General features: G+C 39.6%; 1 long non-coding RNA gene across 1 annotated transcript; it reads right to left on the bottom strand.

The window, feature by feature from the left end:
* Positions 1-273: 273 nt before the first annotated feature.
* Positions 274-5049, bottom strand: LOC113628445 (uncharacterized). The gene is made up of 3 exons (XR_003436105.1): positions 4916-5049; positions 3843-4306; positions 274-724 (listed from the first exon to the last, which is right to left on the bottom strand). It is a non-coding gene; the product is annotated as an uncharacterized LOC113628445 (long non-coding RNA).
* Positions 5050-23085: the final 18036 nt, after the last annotated feature.

Here is a 23085-nt window from a genome sequence, read left to right as displayed (position 1 = left end):
CCTCTAAAACAGTAATTTTGAGCTTCTCTGTTATCTCTCCACTTGTATGAATAATTAAAAATTCATTACGTATCCACCAAACACGTTTTTTTAAAAATTTTTTTTGGTACGCAGGCCTCTCACTGTTGTGGTCTCTCCCGCTGCGGAGCACAGGCTCCAGATGCGCAGGCTCAGCAGCCATGGCTCACGGGCCCAGCCGCTCCACGGCATGTGGGATCTTCCCGGACCGGGGCACGAACCCGTGTCCCCTGCATCGGCAGGCGGACTCTCAACCACTGCGCCACCAGGGAAGCCCCCACCAAACACGTTTTAATTTCATAAATATTTTGCAGCTATTACATTTTACATGCATTGCTATTATAACATACATTAAACTTGGAGAAGAAATAGATTTGTAAATCATATAAGGAATACAAATTCCCAAACTGTGACACGTCTTAGCTAGAAATGACAACTATTTTTATACCACACTTGGGACAATGATGCTGAGGCACTGGGATTTTCTTAAAGTTTCAGATCACATATGTGCTATCTGGTCATGGAGAAGGACAGGAGAAAGCCATGGAAAGTCTTACATCACAACTTCCAGTTTCCAGTTGGGCATGTAAGGAGCTAGAACGTCATCACTCCTGTCCACACAACAAGAAGAAAGCCGAACAAACTAAAATCGACAGCTCTTCTTAGATTCATCAGAGAATTGACGTCACAGGGCAAACCACTGTTCCTGAAGTTGGAGAGACAAATAGGCAGATACAGATAATTACAACTTACCAGAGCAGATGCTTGTGAACAGAAACTGTAATTGATGAATCGCTGGGGGCTCAGTGGGGACTTGGCCGAGGGTTAAAAACTTCAGGAGGACCTTGTCTTAGGAGGGCCCCAAACTTCTGTGAGTTTTACCTCCAGGAACCCTACCAGGTTCTCACAGTGAAGATCAGAGAAAAATCTCCTTCTGCTTCTGGTAGGGGAGGGGAAAAGGGGCCATTTTGGAATAAGCCAGAGCATTCTGTTCTTCTTAATAAGACCTGAAGACCTGGCTCTGCTTTACCAGAGCCTGATTTCCCCGAGGAAGGGAAAAACTCAACTTCAGCTTACTCTAGATGACTTATATTACATCTAAGTAATATAAGGGGAGGTAGGGGAATATGAGAAATACTTGGGATGGTCACAGCCAAAGGGCAGAAGCTCACTAAAAGACTGAGACCTAGGGCTTCCCTGGTGGCGCAGTGGTTGAGAGTTCGCCTGCCGATGCAGGGGACACGGGTTCGTGCCCTGGTCCAGGAAGATCCCACATGCCGCGGAGCGGCTGGGCCCGTGAGCCATGGCCGCTGAGCCTGCGCGTCCGGAACCTGTGCTCCGCAACGGGAGAGGCCACAACAGTGAGAGGCCCGCCTACCACAAAAAAAAAAAAAAAGACTGAGACCTAATCATAGGACTAGAGCATGCTTCCCCTCCCCCATACCTTACCATCACATCAATAGGACTTCTATAATAACGGGGGAATGCTACTGAAAGAAGTGTACCTCTCAGACCTTATTTAAGAAGTCTCTAGGGAAACCCAAAGACAACAGGGGAGACAAAACAAGGACATCAGGGAAAGTTTCAACCTCTGACACCTATGGCTGAAGAAAGAATCAGTGAGTTTGAAGAAATGTTGATAGAATCTTCTAAAACAGAAGTTCAAAGAGAAAAAAAAATGAAATAGACAAAACAAAATATCCAAGAACTCTGGGACCACTACAAAACACATAACATATGTGTAATGGGAGGACCAGCAAGAAAAGAAAAAGAATGAAACAGAAGCAATATTTGAAGCAATAATGACTGAGAATTTCCCCAAATAGTGTCAGATGGCAAACCACAGATCCAGGAAGCTCAGAGAACACCAAGCAGGGTAAATGGCAAAAAACCCCATATCTAGGCATATTATATTCAAACTGCAGAAAGTTGAAGACAAAGAGATATCCTGAAAGAAGCCAGAGGAGAAAAATACCTTACCTATAGAGGAACAAAAATAAGAGTCCCATTGGAAATCTCTTCAGAAACCATGCAAACAGAAAAGAGAGTGGAGTGAAACATTTAAACTGTCAGAAGAAAACCCCAGCAACCTAGGATTCTGTATCCAGTGAAAGTATCCTTCAAAAGCGAAGGAGAAGGACTTTTTCAGACAGTCAGAGATTGAGGAAGTTTGTTGCCAGTGGACCTGCCTTGCAAAAAATATTAAAAGAAGTTCTGTAGAAAGAAGGAAACCGATATATATGTCAGGAACTCAGGTCTAAATAAAAAAGGAAAAGTGTTAGAGAAGGAATAAAGGAAACTAAAATAAAACATTTATTTTTCTTGTTCTCCGTTGATCTAACACATAACAGTTTGTTCAAAATAATAACAGCAACAATGTATTCAGTGAGTTTAATTTATGGATAAGTAAAATGACTGACAGCAATGTTATAAGGGGTAGAGGGGAAGTACTGGGAATTCTCTGTTGTAAGTTGTTTGCACTACCCGAGAAGTGGTATAATGTTATTTGAAAGAGGATCTGGGTTAGTTGTAAATGTATGGTGCAAACTCAAGGGCAACCACTAAAAAAAGGTTGTAGAAAGTATAACTGATATGCTAGGAGAGGAGAAAACAATGGAATCATATGAAATGCTCAAAAGAGAAAAGAGTGAAAGACAAAAAAGGAACTCAGAACAAAGGCAACGAACGAATAGCAAACAGTTACAGATATGGTGGTTATTAACCCAAATGTATTGAAAATCTTTTTTTGATTTTTATAATAAAAAATACTTGATTTTTATAATCAAAGCCACTCCCTAGTGGGGTGATTAAAAGCAAGGGCTGCAGCCAGACTGTCTAGTGTTCTGGGACTTTCTCTTATTTCTTTTTTTTTTTTTGGCTGCATTGTGTCTTCGTTGCTGTGTGCAGGCTTTCTCTAGTTGCGGTGAGCGGAGGGCTACTCTTCGTTGTGGTGCGTGGCTTCTCGTTGTAGTGGCTTCTCTTGTTGTGGACCACGGGCTCTAGGTGCGCGGGCTTCAGTAGTTGCCGCACACAGGCTCAGTAGTTGAGGTATGTGGGCTTAGTTGCTCTGCAGCATGTGGGATCTTCCCGGACCAGGGATTGAAACTGTGTCCCCTGCATTGGCAGGCAGATTCTCAACCACTGTGCCACCAGGGAAGTCCCTCTCCTATTTCTTAAACTCTCTCTGTCTTAATCATCATTTGAAAGGGTAGAATAATAGTACCAACCTCATAGTGTTGTTGTAGGGTTTAAATGAGATAATATATAAAAAACCTTTAGTACAGTGCCTGGCACATGATAAATACTCAGTTAATGCTACCTATGATTATTTTCTGACAGAATTAGAAAAAAATGTTTAAGTACCTACTATGTGTAGACATAATATAGGTGATAATCTGATACAATTTGAACTGTGTTTATTTCATTAAGTAAAAATGCTACATGACATATGTGTATGGAAAATTAGAACATACATCAAAAATGTGTGTGTGAGAGAGAGAGGCAAGAAAAAAGTCTACCATTCAGCAACAACCATTGTCAATACCTTGATAAACACCCTTTCAGATTCTTTTAATGCATATAGACATAAACAATTTTTAAAGGGAATTATTAAGGATGTTCTGTTTTGTCTGCTTTTACATTTTACATTCAGTATATCTCTAACGTCTTTTTATGTATAAAGACACATTTTTAAGTTTTAAAAGTGTGCACTAATTTTTATCAGCAGTATTAAAATTTTAAAGTCACTTTTGCTTCACTGTTTTATAAAATAATGGGAATGTAGAGAGATGCAAATGGGCATTACAAAACAACAGTTCACTCACCAGAAACAGAAGCCACCGTAGACCAAATCTCTGATGCCTCTAGTGAGTTTCCCTGGGAATTCAAGCAGCATCAGAAATATAATTGACTTTTCCATTTTCAGCTAAAATGTTGAAAAGTAAAAAAAAAAAGAAAAAAAAGACAAAATGAAAGGTCTACACAGGCCAGACATGAGAATTTTCCAAATAGCAAAATCTATTGCATATACTGCTGGAATTTTTATGAAAGCCATTTATGTGTTGTAGGGTCTGAGGACAATGGAGCAGAAAGAGAAGTTGAAATTCTGTATGCTTAGGTTGGTGGTGAACTTTGAGGAGACCCACCCTCCTTCATTCCCTGACCACCGGGAGTTTCAGGGACCTGTATTTCTCCCCCATCAGCTTTTGACCCCGGGGTTTTAGCAGTCTCTCTGGGAGCTGGTGACCTCTCCACACCCTTGGGCTCTTGTTAGCAGCTGGAACAGGGCCTGTGGGATGAGAAGCTTGGGTGTTACTAGACACATTCTTTAAAATGTGAACGAAACAAAAGCCCACACCCTAAAATCTGTCCTGAAAACTGATCACTACTTCCTCTTGGTTCCACCTTTCTCTCTAAGGGAGCAAATGAGGGCCCATTTGAGTGACAAGTGGAGCTGCCAGTTTGAACTGGTGGGGTAGAGCCAGGGGACCCGGAATAATGTTAGGCAGCGGCCTCAAAAACAAGGCACCTTTATGCTTTATGGAAGAGTTTTCTTGTTAAAATAATATTTATTGTAGAAAATTTGTACAATATTTGCAAAATATAGATGGAAAGGAAAATGTAAACCAGCTATAATCCCACAGCTGCGGGCGGACATTTTAGTATACACCCGTCCAGCATTTTCTGTGCACATTTACCTATATAAAATGAACAAAAATGAGATCATAGTGAACATATGTTTTTATAACCCGCTTTTTTTGCTTAACAAAACATCAGAAACATCTTTTCATGCCATTAAACACTCTTTAACATTATGTTTTACCTTTTCACTTTAATTTTTACAAGGTACTCCGTTACAGCATTAAGTCTCTGTTTTGTTTTGTTTGAGCTTTAATACCTGTTTTTATTGGACGAAGCTGCTGTAGCAGCAGCAGGAGGGGCTCAGGTTTCTTTTTTATATAACGAAGGTGCTTTCCTTCTGCCATCTCCATGTGGTCAGTTCCATTCATTTCATTTCGTTTACATCACTCACGCTGAAGAGCACTTACTTGCTCCGGTACCTACTGCTAATGGTCACGGTCTGAACCTCGCACGGTCTGAACCTCGTTGTAAAAATGGTTAAGAGCAGACTTATTTGTTTGGTGAGTCATTGTAAATGAAAAGGAAAACCACCTTCCCGAACTTTCCCTGAGATCTCAGCACCTTTGCATCAGCGTGGGTTGCTTCGGATGTAGTTTTGCCACAAGACGTCTTTTGCTGCAGTGTTTCCAACAGGAAAAGCTATTCTGATGAGCTTGAACCTGTAGTCCACTGAAAAATCATAATGATGACCAAGTAAAAATGAAAGAAAAAAGTGTTGATTACTTGAACTGCCAGCTCAGTTTCCATTAGAAGAGGTCTTTATTTCTTCACTCATGAAAATCCTGCCCAGCAATTATTTTCTCCTTATGCGAAGCCTTCCCATGGAGCTCATTACCAGGAGCTCAAGTACATTAATCAACGGAATTGATTTGTTCATATAAAGCAAAACATATTCTGCTTTTGTCAACTACGTAAATGGCATTTGCCCTTGATGCCTCTCTGTTGATTTTTCCAGGCATTTGATTTTTGTGAACTGCATTTCTGGGCCTGGTGACTTCAGCCCCGTTGTGGTTCAGAGCAGCACGCCGGCCTCCCAGAGTTTCGCGGGCCCTTTTTTCTTTGTTTGCGTCAGTAATCCCGGTTGGGCTCGCTCGGAAGTTCCTGCTCAGAAGCTCCCTCCCACGCATCACGGTGCCCTTCCCGATGCTGTTCAAGCTCCCTCGTGCACTGTGGTTGCTACACGAGCCTCTTCCATCGCGGTTTACTTTCCCATCTTTCCTTCCTTCCCTTTCACTTTATTTCTTCCTTCTCCATCTTCTGTGCTCTTCTTACCTTCCTCTCACTCACCTGCACCTGCCCTCGCTGCCTTTTCCAGGCTGCTTGTCCCCAGGTTGACGTCAGCAGAGGGTGGTGCTATCCCGGGTTTAATCACTACCGAGGGGAGCCCTTAAGACCAAGTAAGCACTCACCCCTGCCCCATTCTTTGACCTGACCCTTTTCGTGCTACCTGCTTTCTGTCTTAGGTTGAACAAGTATTATGCTCTCCAAGTGGCCACCAGTGGCTATTAAGCATGTGAAACGTGGCTGGTCCACAGCAAGAGGTGCTGTAGGTGTAAAACACACTGGATTTCGAGGTCTTCGTGTGAAAAGGAAGAATTAATTTTTTAAAATATCATTAATTTTAAAAATATCGATCACGTGTTGAAGTAATAATATTTTGGATAAATTAGGTTAAATAAAATAAATTACTAAAATATCTTCCACTTGTTCCTTATTACTTTTTAAAATGTAGCTACTAGGTAACTTGAAATTGCACATGTGGCTCACATCTGTGGCTCTCGCTCTGTTTCTCTTGGGCAGCACATGTACAAGTCTTTCTTTGAATGGTTGCTCAGAACTTGCCATTTTCCAAACGCTAAGGGCTCAGAGCTTTCTTTTGACGCCATTACGACTTCTTTGTTCTTATTTACTTTTGCTCCTTAGAAACGGGAATAGTATGTCTTAAAGACAAGAAAATATATATATATATACTTCTGCTAATTTATTTTAAATTTAATTTAAAAGGGAGAAAAACCCCCGTAGCCACATCTTATCCGTGGATAGATTTTGGTCTATAATGATATCCAGATTTAAAAAATGAGCCCAGCCCTTCTCTCATTTTTGTTCTTGAGCTTCCCTTAGTATTCTTGATGGGTCAGGCCACTAAATGCCTATTACCAGGTCCCTATGCCCCACGTGATCTTGTCTAAGCCCCCTCCCCACTTCCTCCAGAGCTGCTTGGACCTGACTCTGGGACAACCAACAGGGAGACCAATGAGCCAGAGATACGAAACCATGAGCTGGGCCCATCAGCATGTTTTTCTGATCTGGAATTAGGAAAGAATAAGGCTGTTATCTGTAGGACATGAAGATGAAAAGATGCTAAGGGAAGCAATCGAGGCCATGTGTGGCTGTGGGCAGCCAAACTTATAAGGGAAACAGTATGAGTAAACAGGATTTGTGAGCAGGGAAACCTATCTATGGAGAAGCATGTAAGATGGACAAGATAAGAGTGACAGTAAGCAAGTTGGTAATGACAGGGAGAAACAGACCTGTGGAGATCAGCTGATTTATCCCAACGACAGGTGTCTTAGTCTGATCCGGCTGCTGTAACTGAAATACCACAGACTAGATAGCTTACAGAACATCATTATGAGTTTCCTCTCATTGAGACTATTTGAGTAGCTCTCTTTTTCATGTAACCAGAATCTAAAGGAAGCACCACCTTCATTTTTCATAATTTTTAGAGTTAATGTCTTCTTTCCCCACTAAAATAGCTCTGAGCTTTAGAAACTTTCCAGCCCCTTCCCACTCGCACTTTTCTGTTAAGTCCACACAGAATTTTAACCAACCTACGCAAACCCTAGTCTTTTTTAATTCTTAAAATGACCCTTCATCAATTGCCCTAAACCAAATAATTTGATATAACTTTAAGATTGTTAAATTTTATTTGCTTTTGTGTATATTAAGAGGAGGATGATCTCTTAATTTTGTCATTGAACATACTTGCAATTCTTGCCAAGCAGGTTAGAATTCTGCTTTCCTTTGAAGTTCACTATCGGTGCTAATTAGTGAGTCAGAGACTTGGTGTAAAAAGTATAAGAACTTACTATAAGGTGTCAAATAAAAATTGTCTCTTGCCATCAGCCTCTACAAGGATGAGGTCAGTAGCCACTGCATTTGCTGACTTTCAACACACCCTGAAAGGAGTTCAGGGCAGAGATCAGGAATGAGGCCCTCTGTGCTCTGGGAAAAACTGGCAGAACAGGTCTTCAGACAGATATTTTCAAGAGAAGATTTTATGAGCCCACATTCTTGCATCTTCTCCTATCTAGAAAAGCGCTAAAATCATTAATGGAGGCGTCTGCTCCTTGTGACTAGCAGCTAGCCTCTGCCAAAATGCGTGCTTGACTGCACATACCCCCATCACTAAAGTCATATACAATACTGACTTTCCCCCCTACCTCTCCGGAGCAGTTCCTCAGAGCTATCTGAGAGGCTGTATCCCAGGCTACAGTCCTCATTTTGCCCTGAATAAAACTTAACTCACAACTCTCACGTTGTCCATTTTTTTTCCGTTGATGGTTTTGACACCAACAAAGGGACCCAGAGCAGACTTCTCTGCTTTGCCTGAACTCTGCGAAGAACCAGAGCCTTGGCACCAGCAGAAGCCCTTGGGCCCATCCACCTCCGCAGAGAATCCAGAGGAATTTGGGTGAGTCTCTCCTGGTTCTCAGATCTCCTGTATTGGTTGTTGATCCTGAGTTTTATTTGGTGGTATATAATAAGTACCTGGCCCCTCAGTTGAAGGATACGGGGGTGGGGGGTGGTTTGAAAGACACCCAGCAAATGTCCGTCCAATTGAAAGATGCCTGACGGGGGTGCTGGTTGAGACAGTGGGGAAATACCCACACAGTTGAAAGATTCTGGTGGCGGGGGCTGCTTGAAAGACACTGGGGTTTGCTGAGTTGAAAGACACTGAGTGGTCTGGGCTGAGTGGTTAGGTAAGAGGCTGCTCTGATGCCTTTCCTCAGTTTGGCTGCCTTAACAAGATTTGTTGGAATAAAAGTGAAGGTGTTACGTGAAACCTTTGCTCTGAAGAAGAAGGACAAGACTCCTCCTGGTCAATTACCAATTACAACTTTCTTAGGCAACTGAGAAATTTATGGGAACGGTGAAGGCAGAGTCCTCATTCTGTGTAGTGGTCCCATAGGGAAACCCGCTCATTAATTGAAAGACTTGCTCAACCAGAGGTCACGCATAAGAACTGGCCATTCAGTGATCTGAGCACCCACTGTGGTCTTAGACCACCGAAGGAAGAACTGAGCCCCAAAAGAGGGCTGAAATGACTCTAGAGTGGTGCTTAGAGGAGTTAGGCTCACAAGCAGCATGCTGGGCCACCACACAATTTCATCTTTAAATTCAGCTTTAAAATGGGAAATAGAGACCTCAAACAGGGAAGCGAGGGGTGTCAGAAAGCTAGCCTCTGACTAACACCCCAGCCAGGTTTATGTATGTACAAAACTTATACTTACAAGTACTCACTTAATTGGAAATTAAAGGAAAATTTTGCCCTGAAAATGGACAAAATGGGCTATTTTATTGCGTTTGCAGTTGTTAGAGAAAACGGGCTTGAAAATAATTTTTTTTCTCCAGAATTCTGACCCTGAGGGAACAAATCCTTCTAGAAGAACTTGCTTTTCTTTCCCTGCACCTTGAGACCAGGGTTCTCAGGACCACTTATCTTATCTAGATCATCTCTAATTCCTGAGACAGAGGGAAAAAGGGGGAAAAGGCCTTTTAAAATTTAACTTATTCCAACTGTTATAAACTAGTGAGTTTTATATTGTACCACTTGATCCTTGACTAAGTTTAGAAAATGTAGCCATGACATCTCTGGTTCTATCTGTCTATATGTGTGCATTATGTATATGTCTTTACCTTTGGATGGTATTATCAAAATTAATTTGTAATTGAGTTCTACTTAATTGGCTTAAAGAAAATTAAGCGCTGATATAAATTCTCAGAAATATGAAAGGAAACTGACCAGAATGAATTTCAGGTTCACGTGAACAGGGAAATATTCAGTGTTAAATTAATACCAGATATTAAAGTTAAAGCTTGTTGATTTAATAGGCATGTCTTTAAAATAATCAACATTAAGTATGCTACCTTTATTTTACCTAGGTTTAATAGAAGTCAAATGGGATCTTATTATATGTCTTGCAAATTTGTCAGCAAGAAAAATAACTTGATACAATGAAATTTTTTATAAGTAAATTAAATGTAAATGAGATAAGAACTCTTTAGGAATAGTTATATTTTAGGAATGTCTACTTAAAAATATTCCCTCCACAGACTTCCCTGGTTGTCCAGTGGTTAAGACTTCATGCTTCCACTGCAGGGGGCGTGGGTTCAACCCCTGGTTGGGGAACTAGGATCCTGCACGCCATGAGTCATGGCCAAAAAAAAAATCCCTCCAGATATTTGGTAACTTGAAATTTTAGAGTTCTGCTAAATTAAGTTAAGTGGAAATTTATTGAATAGCTAGATCATTCTCAAATAAAATAAGATATTAAAACATTAATTACTGAACGTTTGCTTCCTTTTACAGAGAAACTAATGATATTTAGGATTATTATATTAATAAATATGTTTGGTGCCACACTGAGATATTTTCTATTAGAAAGCACATGTTTATAGAAATTATTATTGGTATTTATGTTTGCCAGTCTACAAAATGCTAATGTAAGACATAGTTCGTAATTGCTTACTTCTTAGTTTTCACTAGAAAGTAAGGTTTTTAGGAGTTGACGATTCTAATTTAAATACATAATTAAAGCTACTAGAAATAATAAAGGAAACATTTTGGTATACAGTAGCAAAGTAGGATGTGTGCTTTTAATAAAAGAAGGTATGAGGAATGGAATTGCATTTTGTTAAGGGAAGAGAAAGAGTTTTGTCCTAGAGCTGGTTGTCTGTGGATGGAAAAAAATAAGGAACACATTAACATGCATACAGAAAGGGATGGAAGGTTTATGGAAAGGGAACCCTTAGAAAAGAGTTTTGTGCATGATCAGGATTGGCTAAGTTTAGAATAAATTTAATTGAGTAAATGAATTTTTATAGTAAGTTGGTGCAAAACCTGAATTTGGTTTTTCTGTCTGTTAAGAGGACAAAGTTTTCTTAGGCTGTGAATCTGCATTTGATAACAGATTGTAAAGTTTCTTTTACCTTAAATTGTAATCTGTTATAACTCGCCATATTTGCCTTTGAAATCTTTTATTGTCACCTTGGTTAAGGGAATAAGTATTGTTTCATAGTGACCTATGATCCTATTTGACCAAGTGTTTTAAACCTTTTTGATTTTGACAAACTTCCAAAATCAAATTCTTTTTTTTAATGTTAAATTTTTAATTTTTTAAAATTTATTTATTTTATTTATTTATTTTTGGCTGTGTTCAGTCTTGGTTGCTGCGCGCAGGCTTTCTCTAGTTGCGGTGAGCGGGGGCTACTCTTCGTTGCAGTGCGCGGGCTTCTCGTTGCTGTGGCTTCTCTCACTGTGGAGCACAGGCTCTAGGCGCACGGGCTTCAGTAGTTGCAGCACGTGGGCTCAGTAGTTGTGGTTCATGGGCTCTAGAGCACAGGCTCACTAGTTGTGGCACACGGGCTTAGTTGCTTCGTGGCATGTGGGATCTTCCTGGGCCAGGGATCGAACCCATGTCCCCTGCATTGACAGGTGGATTCTCAACCACTGCACCACAAGGGAAGCCCCAAATCAAATTCTAATCAAGTCCTTTGACCTCTGGCTAACATTGGGATGCTTCAAAAGGCCCCCAAAACATCCCAAAGAGAGATGTTAAATTAATTGAGTTCATTTGGTACATTAAATTACATTGGAAGTGTTGTCAAATGAGTAATAAATCTTAGGTTATATTGTATGGTAAATGTTATTAATATAGATAGTCTAGAAATTATATGGAATTCCAAAAAATCTGGTACATCCTGGTAAAATGTTATCAGTCATAATTCTAGTTATTATTTTAAAATGTTGTCTGTCACAGCAGTAACCATGTTGGTCTGTCAATTGCATTGTAATCAGATTTTTAACCGTGCCTCCTTAAGTCTTTTGTCATTCATAGACAGTTATGGTTTTACTCTGATGCCTTTGCAAAAATTCTTCCTATTCAAGAAGATTTATAGAAAGGACTTTCTGACAAGTTCAGGTTTCTGATACCTTTCAGATCATACTGGTGAACTGGGTAAGAAATTACCCAGAATTAAAGAATTCTAATGGGAAACCTGATGGCTTCATAAAACTGTTAACAAAAAGGATTAGTTACATAGGACTGAGTGAACTGGTGAATATGGTTATAACTTCTATGGTTTCTGCCTGAAATATTACTGGCTTTTAATCTGTGTTTTCCAGATGTAAGGAAACCCTTCCCCTCAAGGTAATTGTGACTTACAGCAATTTGGTAAATTATACCTTTGTAAAAGGAGTTGAAACATTTATCTTTTCTCTCTACCTGATTTCCCCAGAGATTGGAAACTCTTAAATTCACAACAGCTTTATCAGATAAATTAGGAGGGCCACCTCCTAACAGGTGCAGGAATCTCAAGTAATTTGGGGGACTTGGAAAGGGGAGGAATTCACCTAAATCTGTGACAAACTCTTGGTATGGCTTTCCTGGCCCTCTTAAAAGTTCAGTCTGAGATTCCTTATAAAAAGTTCCAGCAAAGCCAATTTTAAAAAAGCCTATATGGAGAGGGCAGACAGCATAAACAAGAACTACAATCCTGCAGCCTGTGGAATAAAAACCACATTCACAGAAAGACAGACAAAATGAAAAGGCAGAGGACTATGTACCAGATGAAGAAACAAGTTAAAACCCCAGAAAGACAATTAACTGAAGTGGAGATAGGCAACCTTCCAGAAAAAGAATTCAGAATAATGATAGTGAAGATGATCCAGGACCTTGGAAAAAGAATAGAGCCAAAGATCGAGAAGATGCAAGAAATATTTAACAAAGACCTAGAAGAATTAAAGAACAAACACCTAGAGGAATTAAAGAACAAACAAACAGAGATGAACAATACAGTAACTGAAATGAAAAATACACTAGAAGGAATCAATAGCAGAATAACTGTGGCAAAAGAATGGATAAGTGACCTGGAAGACAAAATGGTGGAATTCACTGCCACAGAACAGAATAAAGAAAAAAGAATGAAAAGAAATGAAGACAGCCTAAGAGACCTCTGGGACAACATTTAAGTTCACCAACATTCTCATTATAGGGGTCCCAGAAGGAGAAGAGAGAGAGAAAGTACCCGAGAAAATATTTGAAGAAATTATAGTCAAAAACTTCCCTAACATGGGAAAGGAAATAGCCACCCAAGTCCAGGAAGCGCAGAGACTCCCAGGAAGGATAAACCCACCAAGGAGAAACATGCCAGACACACAGTAACAAAACTGACAAAAATTAAAGACAAAGAAAAATTATTAAAAGCAGCAAGGAGAAAATGACAAATAACATACAAGTGAATTTCCGTAAGGTTAACAGCTGATTTCTCAGCAGAAACTCTACAAGCCAGAAGGGAGTGGCACGGTATATTTAAAGTGATGAAAGGGAAGAACCTACAACCAAGATTACTCTACCAGGCAAGGATCTTGTTTGGAGAAATCAAAAGCTTTACAGACGTGCAAAAGCTAAGAGAATTCAGCACCACCAAACCAGCTCTACAACAAATGCTAAAGGAACTTCTCTAAGTGGGAAACAGAAGAGAAGAAAAGGACCTACAAGAACAAACTCAAGACAATTAAAAAATGATAACAGGAACATATCTATCAATAATTACCTTAAATGTGAATGGACTAAATGCTCCAACCAAAAGACACAGGCTTGCTGAATGGATACAAAAACAAGACCCATATATATGCTGTCTACAAGAGAGTCACTTCAGACCTAGGGACACATACAGACTGAAGGTGAGGGTATGGAAAAAGATATTCTATGCAAATGGAAATCAAAAGAAAGCCGGAGTAGCAGTACTCATATCAGATAAAATAAACTTTAACACAAAGAATGTTACAAGAGACAAGGAAGGACACGACACAATGATCAAGGGATCAATCCAAGAAGAAGATATAACAGTTATAAATATATATGCACCCAACATAGGAGCACCTCAATGCATAAGGCAAATGTTAACAGCTATAAAAGAGGAAATTGACAGTAACACAATAATGGCGGGTAACTTTAACACCTCACTTACACTGATGGACAGATCATCCAGATAGAAAATTAATAAGGAAACACAAGCATCAAATGACACAATAGACCAGATAGATTTGATTGAGATTTGTAGTACATTCCATCCAAAAATAGCAGATTACACTTTCTTCTCAAGTGCTCACAGAACATTCTCCTGGATAGAGCACATCTTAGGTCACAAATCAAGCCTCAGTAAATTTAAGAAAATTGAAATCATATCAGGTATCTTTTCTGACCACAACACTATGAGATTAGAAATCAATTACAGGGAAAAAAACGGAAAAAACACAAACACATGGGGGCTAAACAATACGTTACTAAATAACCAAGAGATCACTGAAGAAATCAAAGAGGAAATAAACAAATACCTAGAGATAAATGACAATGAAAACACAACAATCCAAAGCCTATGGGATGCAGCAAAAGCAGTTCTAAGAGGGAAGTTTATAGCAATACAATCCTACCTCAAGAAACAAGAAAAATCTCAAATAAACAATCAAACCTTACATCTAAAGTAACTAGAGAAAGAAGAGCAAGCAAAATCAGAAGTTAGTAGAAGGAAAGAAATCATGAAGCTTAGGGCAGAAATAAATGAAATAGAAACAAAGAAAACTATAGCAAAGATGAATAAAACTAAAAGCTGTTTCTTTGAGAAGGTAAATGAAATTGATAAACTGTTAGCCAGACTCATCAAGAAAATGAGGGGACTCAAATCAATAAAATTAGAAATGAAAAAAGAGAAGTTACAACAAACACTGCAGAAATACAAAGCATCACAGGAGACTACTACAAGCAACTCTGTGCCAATAAAATGGAAAACCTGGAAGAAATAGGCAAATTCTTAGAAAGGTATAACCTTCCAAGACCAAACAGGAAGAAATGGAAAATATGAACAGACCAATCATAAGTAATGAAACTGAAACTGTGACTAAAAATCTCCAACAAACAAAAGTCCAGGAGCAGATGGCTTCACAGATGAATTCTATCAAACATTTAGAGAACAGCTAACATCCAGCCTTCTCAAACTCTTCCAAAAATTACAGAGGAAGGGACACTCTCAAACTCATTCTATGAGACCACCATCACCCTGATACCAAAACCAGACAAAGTACTACAAAGAAAGAAAATTACAGACCAGGATCACTGAATGAATATAGATGCAAAAATCCTCAACAAAATACTAGCAAACAGAATGCAACAGCACATTAAAAGGATCATATACTATGATCTAGTGGGGTTTATCCCAGGGATGCAAGGATTCTTCAGTATATGCAAATCAATCAATGTGATACACCAGATTAACAAATTGAAGAATAAAACCCATATGATCATCTCAATATATGCAGAAAAAGCTTTTGACAAAATTCAACACCGATTTATGATAAAAACTCTCCAGAAAGTGGGCATAGAAGGAACCTACCTCAACAAAATAGAGGCCATATGCAACAAACCCACAGCAAACATCATTCTCAGTGGTGAAAAACTGAAAGCATTTCCTCTAAGATCAGGAACAAGACAAGGATGTCCACTCTTGCCACTATTATTCAACATAGTTTTGGAAGTCCTAGCCACGGCAATCAGAGAAGAAAAAGAAATAAAAAGAATCCGAACTCTAAAAGAAGAAGTAAAACTGTCCCGGTTTGCAGATGACATGATACTATATATAGATAATCTTAAAGATGCCACCAGAAAACTACTAGAGCTAATCAGTGAATTTGGTAAAGTTGCAGGATACAAAATGAATGCACAGAAATCTCTTGCACTCCAATACACTAACAACGAAAAATCAGAAAGAGAAATTAAGGAAACAATCCCATTCACCATTGCAACAAAAAGAATAAAATACCTAGGAATAAACCTACCTAAGGAGGTCAAAGACCTATACTCAGAAATCTATAAGACACTGATGAAAGAAATCAAAGATGACACAAACAGATGGAGAGATATACCATGTTCTTGGATTGGAAGAATCAATATTGTGAAAATGACTATACTACCCAAAGCAATCTACAGATTCAATGCAATCCCTATCAAATTACCAATGGCATTTTTTTACAGAACTAGAACAAAAAATCTTAAAATTTTTATGGAGACACAAAAGACCCCAAATAGCCAAAGCAATCTTGAGGGAAAAAAACGGAGATGGAGGTATCAGACTCCCTGACTTCAGACTATACTACAAAGCTACAGTAATCAAGACAATATGGTACTGGCACAAAAACAGAAGTATAGACCAATGGAACAGGATAGAAAGCCCAAAGATAAACCCACGCACCTATGGTCAACTAATCTATGACAAAGGAGGCAAGGATATACAATGGAGAAAAGACAGTCTCTTCAATTAGTGGTGCTGGGAAAACTGGGCAGCTACATGTAAAAGAATGAAATTAGAACACTTCCTAACACCATACACAAAAATAAACTCAAAATGGATTAAAGACCTAAATGTAAGACCAGACACTATGAAACTCGTACAGGATAACATAGGAAGAAACTCTTTGACATAAATCACCCACCCACCTCGAGAAATGGAAATAAAAACAAAAACAAACAAATGGGACCTAATGAAACTTAAAAGCTTTTGCACAGCAAAGGAAACTATAAATAAACTATAAATAGGACAAAAGGACAACCCCCAGAAAAGGAGAAAATATTTGCAAATGAATCAACGGACAAAGGGTTAATCTCTAAAATATATAAACAGTTGCTCATGCAGCTCAATATTAAAAAAATAATAAAAAAATTAAAAAATAAACAACCCAATTAAAAAGTGGGCAGAAGACCTAAATAGACATTTCTCCCAAGAAGACATACAGATGGCCAAGAGGCACATAAAAAGCCGCTCAACGTCACTAGTTATTAGAGAAATGCAAATCAAAACTACAATGAGGTATCACCTCACACCAGTTAGAATGGGCATCATCAGAAAATCTACAAACAACAAATGCTGGAGAGGGTGTGGAGAAAAGGGAACCCTCTTGCACTGTTGGTGGGGATGTAAATTGATACAGCCACTATGGAGAACACTATTGAGTTCCTTCAGAAACGAAAAATAGAATTACCATATGATCCAGCAATCCCACTACTGGGCATATACTCAGAGAAAAACATAATTCAGAAAGACACATGCGGGACTTCCCTGGTGGTGCAGTGGTTGAGGGTCCGCCTGCTGATGCAGGGGGTGCAGGTTTGTGCCCTGGTCTGGGAGGGTCCTGCGTGCCGCGGAGCGGCTGGGCCCGTGAGCCGTGGCCGCTGGGCCTGCGCATCCGGAGCCTGTGCTCCACAGCGGGAGAGGCCGCAGCGGTGGGAGGCCCGCGTACCGCAAAAAAAAAAAAAAAAGACACATGCACCCCAATGTTCTTTGCAGCGCTGTTGGAATAGCCAGGTCATCAAAGCAACCTAAATGCCCATCGACAGATGAATGGATAAAGAAGATGTGGCACGTATATACAGTGGAATATTACTCATCCATAAAAAGGAACGAAATTGGGTCATTTGTAGAGATGTGGATGGACCTAAAGACTGTCATACAGAGTGAAGTAAGTCAGAAAGAGAAAAACAAATATCGTATATTAACGCATATATGTGGAATCTAGAAAAATGATACAGATGAACCGGTTTGCAAGGCAGAAATAGAGACAGAGATATAGAGAACAAATGTATGGACACCAAAGGGGAAAAAGCGAGGGAGGGGTTGTTGTTGTTGCTGGCGGTATGAATTGGGAGATTGGGATTGACATGTATACACTAATATGTATAAAATAGATAACTAATAAGAACCTGCTGTATAAAAAGTAAATAAATAAAATTACAAAAAAGTCTATATGATCAATTTACTTATATAAATCATCAGGCCAGGTTTATTGAAACCAGACTTATTTTGCAAACACATTAGTCTTAATTTGGCTGTATTTGGTAGAAATGAGGGTAAGTGTAGAGAGAAAAAGGTTATGTTTTAGTGAATATTAAATTCTAGTTCTGTTAATTGAGGTCTGTATTTACGAATCCTCACTTCACATGTAGTTCCTTGCTGTTATGTTATATTATTGTAAAGTTCAGTTGAATTATTAAAAGGAGACTCTAACATACACATGGCCAACAGGTACATGAAAAGATGCTCAACATAGCTAATTATGAGAGAAATGTAAATCAAAACTACAATGACCTCACACCACTCAGAATGTCCATCATTAAGAAGTCTACAAATAACAAATGCTGGAGAGGGTGTGGGGAAAAGGGAGCCCTGCTACTTTGTTGGTGGGAATGTAGGTTGGTGCAGCCACTGTGGAAAACAGTATGGAGGTTCCTCAAAAAACTAAAAATAGATTTGCCATATGATCCAGCAATCCCACTCATGGGCATATATCCTGACAAAACTATAATTCAAAAAGATACATGCTACCCCTATGTTCATAGCAGCACAATTCACAGTAGCCAAGACATGAAACAACCTAAATGTACATCAGCAGGTGAATGGATATGGAAGATATGGTACTTATATACAATGGAATACTACTCAGCCATAAAAAAGAACAAAATAATGCAATTTGCAGCAATATGGATGAAACTAGAGATTATCATACTAAGTGAAGTAAGTCAGAAGGAGAAAAATACTATATGATATTACTTATATGTGGAATCTAAAATCTGACACAAATGAACTTTTATGAAACAAACAGACTCACAGACACAGAAAACAGACTTCTGGTTACCAAGGGGGAGGGGAAGTGGGAGAGGGATGGAGTGGGAATTTAGGGAGAGCGGATGCAGACTATTATATATAGAATGGATAAGGGAACCCTCTTACACTGTTGGTGGGAATGTAAATTGATACAGCCACTGTGGAGAACAGTATGGAGGTTCCTTAAAAAACTACAAATAGCACTACCATATGACCCAGCAATCCCACTACTGGGCATATACCCTGAGAAAACCATAATTCAGAAAGAGTCATGTACCAAAATGTTCATTGCAGCTCTATTTACAATAGCCCGGAGATGGACACAACCTAAGTGTCCATCATCGGATGAATGGATAAAGAAGATGTGGCACATGTATACAATGGAATATTGCTCAGTCATAAAAAGAAACGAAATTGAGCTATTTGTAATGAGGTGGATAGGCCTAGAGTCTGTCATACAGAGTGAAGTAAGTCAGAAAGAGAGAGACAAATACTGTATGCTAACACATATATATGGAATTTAAGAAAAAAAAATGTCATGAAGAACCTAGGGGTGAAACAGGAATAAAGACACAGACCTATTAGAGAATGGACTTGAGGATATGGGGAGGGGGAAAGGGTAAGCTGTGACAAAGCGAGAGAGAGGCATGGACATATATACACTACCAAACGTAAGGTAGATAGCTAGTGGGAAGCAGCCGTATAGCACAGGGAGATCAGCTCGGTGGTTTGTGACCGCCTGGAGGGGTGGGATAGGGAGGGTGGGAGGGAGGGAGACACAAGTGGGAAGAGATATGGGAACATATGTATATATATAACTGATTCATTTTGTTGTGAAGCTGAAACTAACATACCATTGTAAAGCAATTATACCCCCCACCCCCCGCCAAAAAAAAAAGAGTGAGGGAAGAACCTATGGGGGGAAATCAGGCCTTATGTTAAGGATATGTTAGATGCCAATTAGATATCCAGTGTAGATGTTACATAGATTACAATATATATGAGCCTGGCATTCAATAGAGAAGGTTGGGATGAAAATGTAAATTTGTGTGTCATCGTGTATAAATAGTAATTAAAGGCATATCCCTAGATGAGATTGTAGGGGAGCTAAAGCTTTACCTGTTCCCTCTTAGGTTCTCCAGCTGGACCTGAGAAGTAAGTTGACATACAACAGGTTAACAGGAGAAAAGCATAGAGATTTTATTTAACAATTTTTACATGTACATGGGGGTCCTCATAGAAAAATGAAGACCCAAAGTGGCTAGGCTTAAGTGCTTTTATACTAGTGGCCTATTTTGGGGTGGCATGTCCTGAACCCCTCCAAGATCATTTGAAGAGAATAAATGTTTGAGGACTGAGCTCTGAGAAAACACAACATGTAGACACCAGCAAGAGGAGGAAGATGTAGGAAAAGGAGACTGAGCAGGAGCGGTTTGCAAGGAAGAAGGCAAACCAGGAGAATGTGGAGTTGCAGAATCCAGGCAAAGATGGTGTTTCAGGGAGAGAGTAGCCATAATGCCACATTCTTCGGAGACACTCAATAAGATAAGGAATGGTAATGCATCATTGGATTTGTTGATATAAAACTCACTGGTGGGCTTCCCTGGTGGCGCAGTGGTAGAGAATCCGCCTGCCAATGCAGGGGACACGGGTTCGAGCCCTGGTCTGGGAGGATCCCACATGCCGCCGAACAACTAGGCCCGTGAGCCACAACTACTGAGCCTGCGTGTCTGGAGCCTGTGCTCCGCAACAAGAGAGGCCGCGATAGTGAGAGGCCCGTGCACCGCGATGAAGAGTGACCCCCACTTGCTGCAATTAGAGAAAGCCCTCGCACAGAAATGAAGACCCAACACAGCCATAAATAAATAAATAAATAAAATTTAAAACTCAAAAAAAAAAAAAACACAACAAAGTTCTACTGTATAGCACATGGAACTATATTCTGTGATAAATCATAATGGGAAAGAATATTAAAAAAAAGAATGTATATGTATTGAATATTAGTGAATGACTGCTGTACAGGAGAAATTAACACAGCATTTAAATCAACTATACTTTAATAAACAAAAAAAAGACACTGTAAGTTTGTTTCTGAAGCTTATCTCAGTAATCTCTTTGGATGAAGATCAGGTGCCCCATGACCTGCAACCAGGTAATTATGTATACTGGAAAAGACATCATTTAAAGGACTATCTCCAGCCTAGATGGAGGGACCCTTATCAGTTACTCTTAACTAGCTCATACACAGTGAAACTTAAGGGAATTGACTCTTGAATTAATTTTCATTTACAAAGGGCCCCTGCACTGGACTGGGCTATAGAGAGGACTGATGACCTCAAAATCACCATTAGACAACGCTCAAATACAGGAGAAACTACCAGACCAGGATGAGAAGATGACATCTGAAGCAGACAGCTGACCCAAGATGCTGGACCAAGACTTTATACCCATTACTTTGATAATTCCTCACACCTTTGCTTATGAACCAAATATATTTCTTTCTTGGGCACAATCTTATGCAGAGTTTAAAATTAATCCAGTTGTTGGGTTTGTGTTCAGTTATCTGTATCCAGTACTTGTGGGTTACCTTGGTGGATGTCTTCACCCCGAGGCTCTTATTGGATGGCCCTTAGGAAATTTATTCTAGAAGAAAGAAATTATAGTTCTGTTCAGGCCACTATTGGTATTACTAGGTGGGATCCCCTCACCTGGTCAATTAATAATACCTGCTCTGACCCTGGCCATAAATATGAACTTTCTTTTGGGGTCACTCAAGCTCATTCTGTTGGGAACGATTAAACCATACTAAGGATAACCAGCCTAGGAACACTAGGAAATTGGGCTGGGTGCCTTATGAGCAAGGCCAATATATAATTTCCCTTAAAGATAAGGACTGGTACAGAACAGACTAAGTCAGATGACCCAGGAATACACTGAGCTGCACCTAATGGAAGTTCTTGGCTTAAATTCTTACTCATGACCTTACTAACACTGCTGGATATACTGTTTGTATTTTGTCTGTTTTACAAAATTGTTGCTTTTTGCATTACCAGATGTGTGACTGAGCCTTTGATAAAATGATGACCAGGCGACTTGAGCCAGTTGACCAGATATTTAGTTCTATATGAGATCAATGACTGTAATAGTGTAACTTTAGATATCAGAAGAAGCAACAAGAGGGAATTTTTTTCCTGGACCGTAACAGACTAGTAAGACAGGTGGTCCAGAGACTTTTGGCTGCTGTTAACAGGGCCTAGTCCAGTGAGAGCACATTGAGTGGCCCATCAGTGAAATCCTCGCCTGACCTAGGAGTGAGCATTCCAGCACCATAGGATGAAAGGGTCATGAAATGCCTTCCAAGCCAGGGTCGAATTTAAGACCATGAGGGTGCCTTGCCAAATAAAAATTGTTACTTGCCATCTGCCTCTACAAGGATGAGGTCACTAGCCACTGCAGTTGCTGATCTTCAACACACCCTGAAAGGAGTTCAGGGCGGAGATCAGGAATGAGGCCCTCTGTGCTCTGGGAAAAACTGGCAGAACAGGTCTTCAGATAGTTAGATATTTTCAGAAGATTTTATGAGCCCCAATTCTTGCATCTTCTCATATCTATAAAAACACTAAAATCTTTAACAGAGACATCTGCTCCTTGTGACTAGCAGCTAGCCTCTGCCGCAATGCGTGCCTGACTGCACATCCCCCCATCACTAAAGTCATATACAATACTGACCTCTTCGGAGCAGTTCTTCAGAGCTATCTTAGAGGCTGTTTCCTGGGCTATAGTCCTCATTGTTGCACCAAATAAAACTTAACTCACAACTCTCACATTGTGCATGTTTTTCAGTCGACAAAGGAATTAAAAAAACCGCTTTTTTTTTCTATCACTATTTTTATTGGGCCAGAAGAACATTTGTGTTGATCTAATTTGCAATTAATTAATTAATTATTTCACTGGCAGAAAGCAACCTTTTACTTTTATTTTACTGAGCTATAATTGACCTATTAGTTTCAGGTGTATAGCATAATGATTCGACATTTGTATATATTGTGAAATGTTCAACACAATAAGACTAGTTAACATTTGGCACCGTACATAGTTACAAAATTTTCTTTTTTGTAAAAACAAAATTTGTGATGAGATCTATTAAGATCTACTCTCTTAGAAACTTTTCTTTTTTTTTTTTTCGGTACACGGGCCTCTCACTGTTGTGGCCTCTCCCGTTGCGGAGCACAGGCTCCAGACACGCAGGCTCAGTGGCCATGGCTCATGGGCCCAGCCGCTCCGTGGCATGTGGGATCTTCCCGGACCGGGGCACGAACCTGCGTCCCCTGCATTGGCAGGCAGACTCTCAACCACTGCGCCACCAGGGAAGCCCTCTTAGAAACTTTTAAATGTGCAATACAGCATTATTAACTACAGTCAAAATGCTGTACATTACATCCTCATGACATTTATTTTATAAATGGAAGTTTGTACCTTCTGACTACGTTC

The sequence above is a fragment of the Aethalodelphis obliquidens genome, unplaced genomic scaffold (genome assembly GCF_003676395.1).
Source record: "Aethalodelphis obliquidens isolate GAN/ISIS:26980383/991018 unplaced genomic scaffold, ASM367639v1 scaffold23, whole genome shotgun sequence".
NCBI classification, from domain to species: Eukaryota; Metazoa; Chordata; class Mammalia; order Artiodactyla; family Delphinidae; genus Aethalodelphis; species Aethalodelphis obliquidens.
Note: the sequence above shows the minus strand (reverse complement) of the source record. Positions and strands in the feature narration are given on the sequence as shown.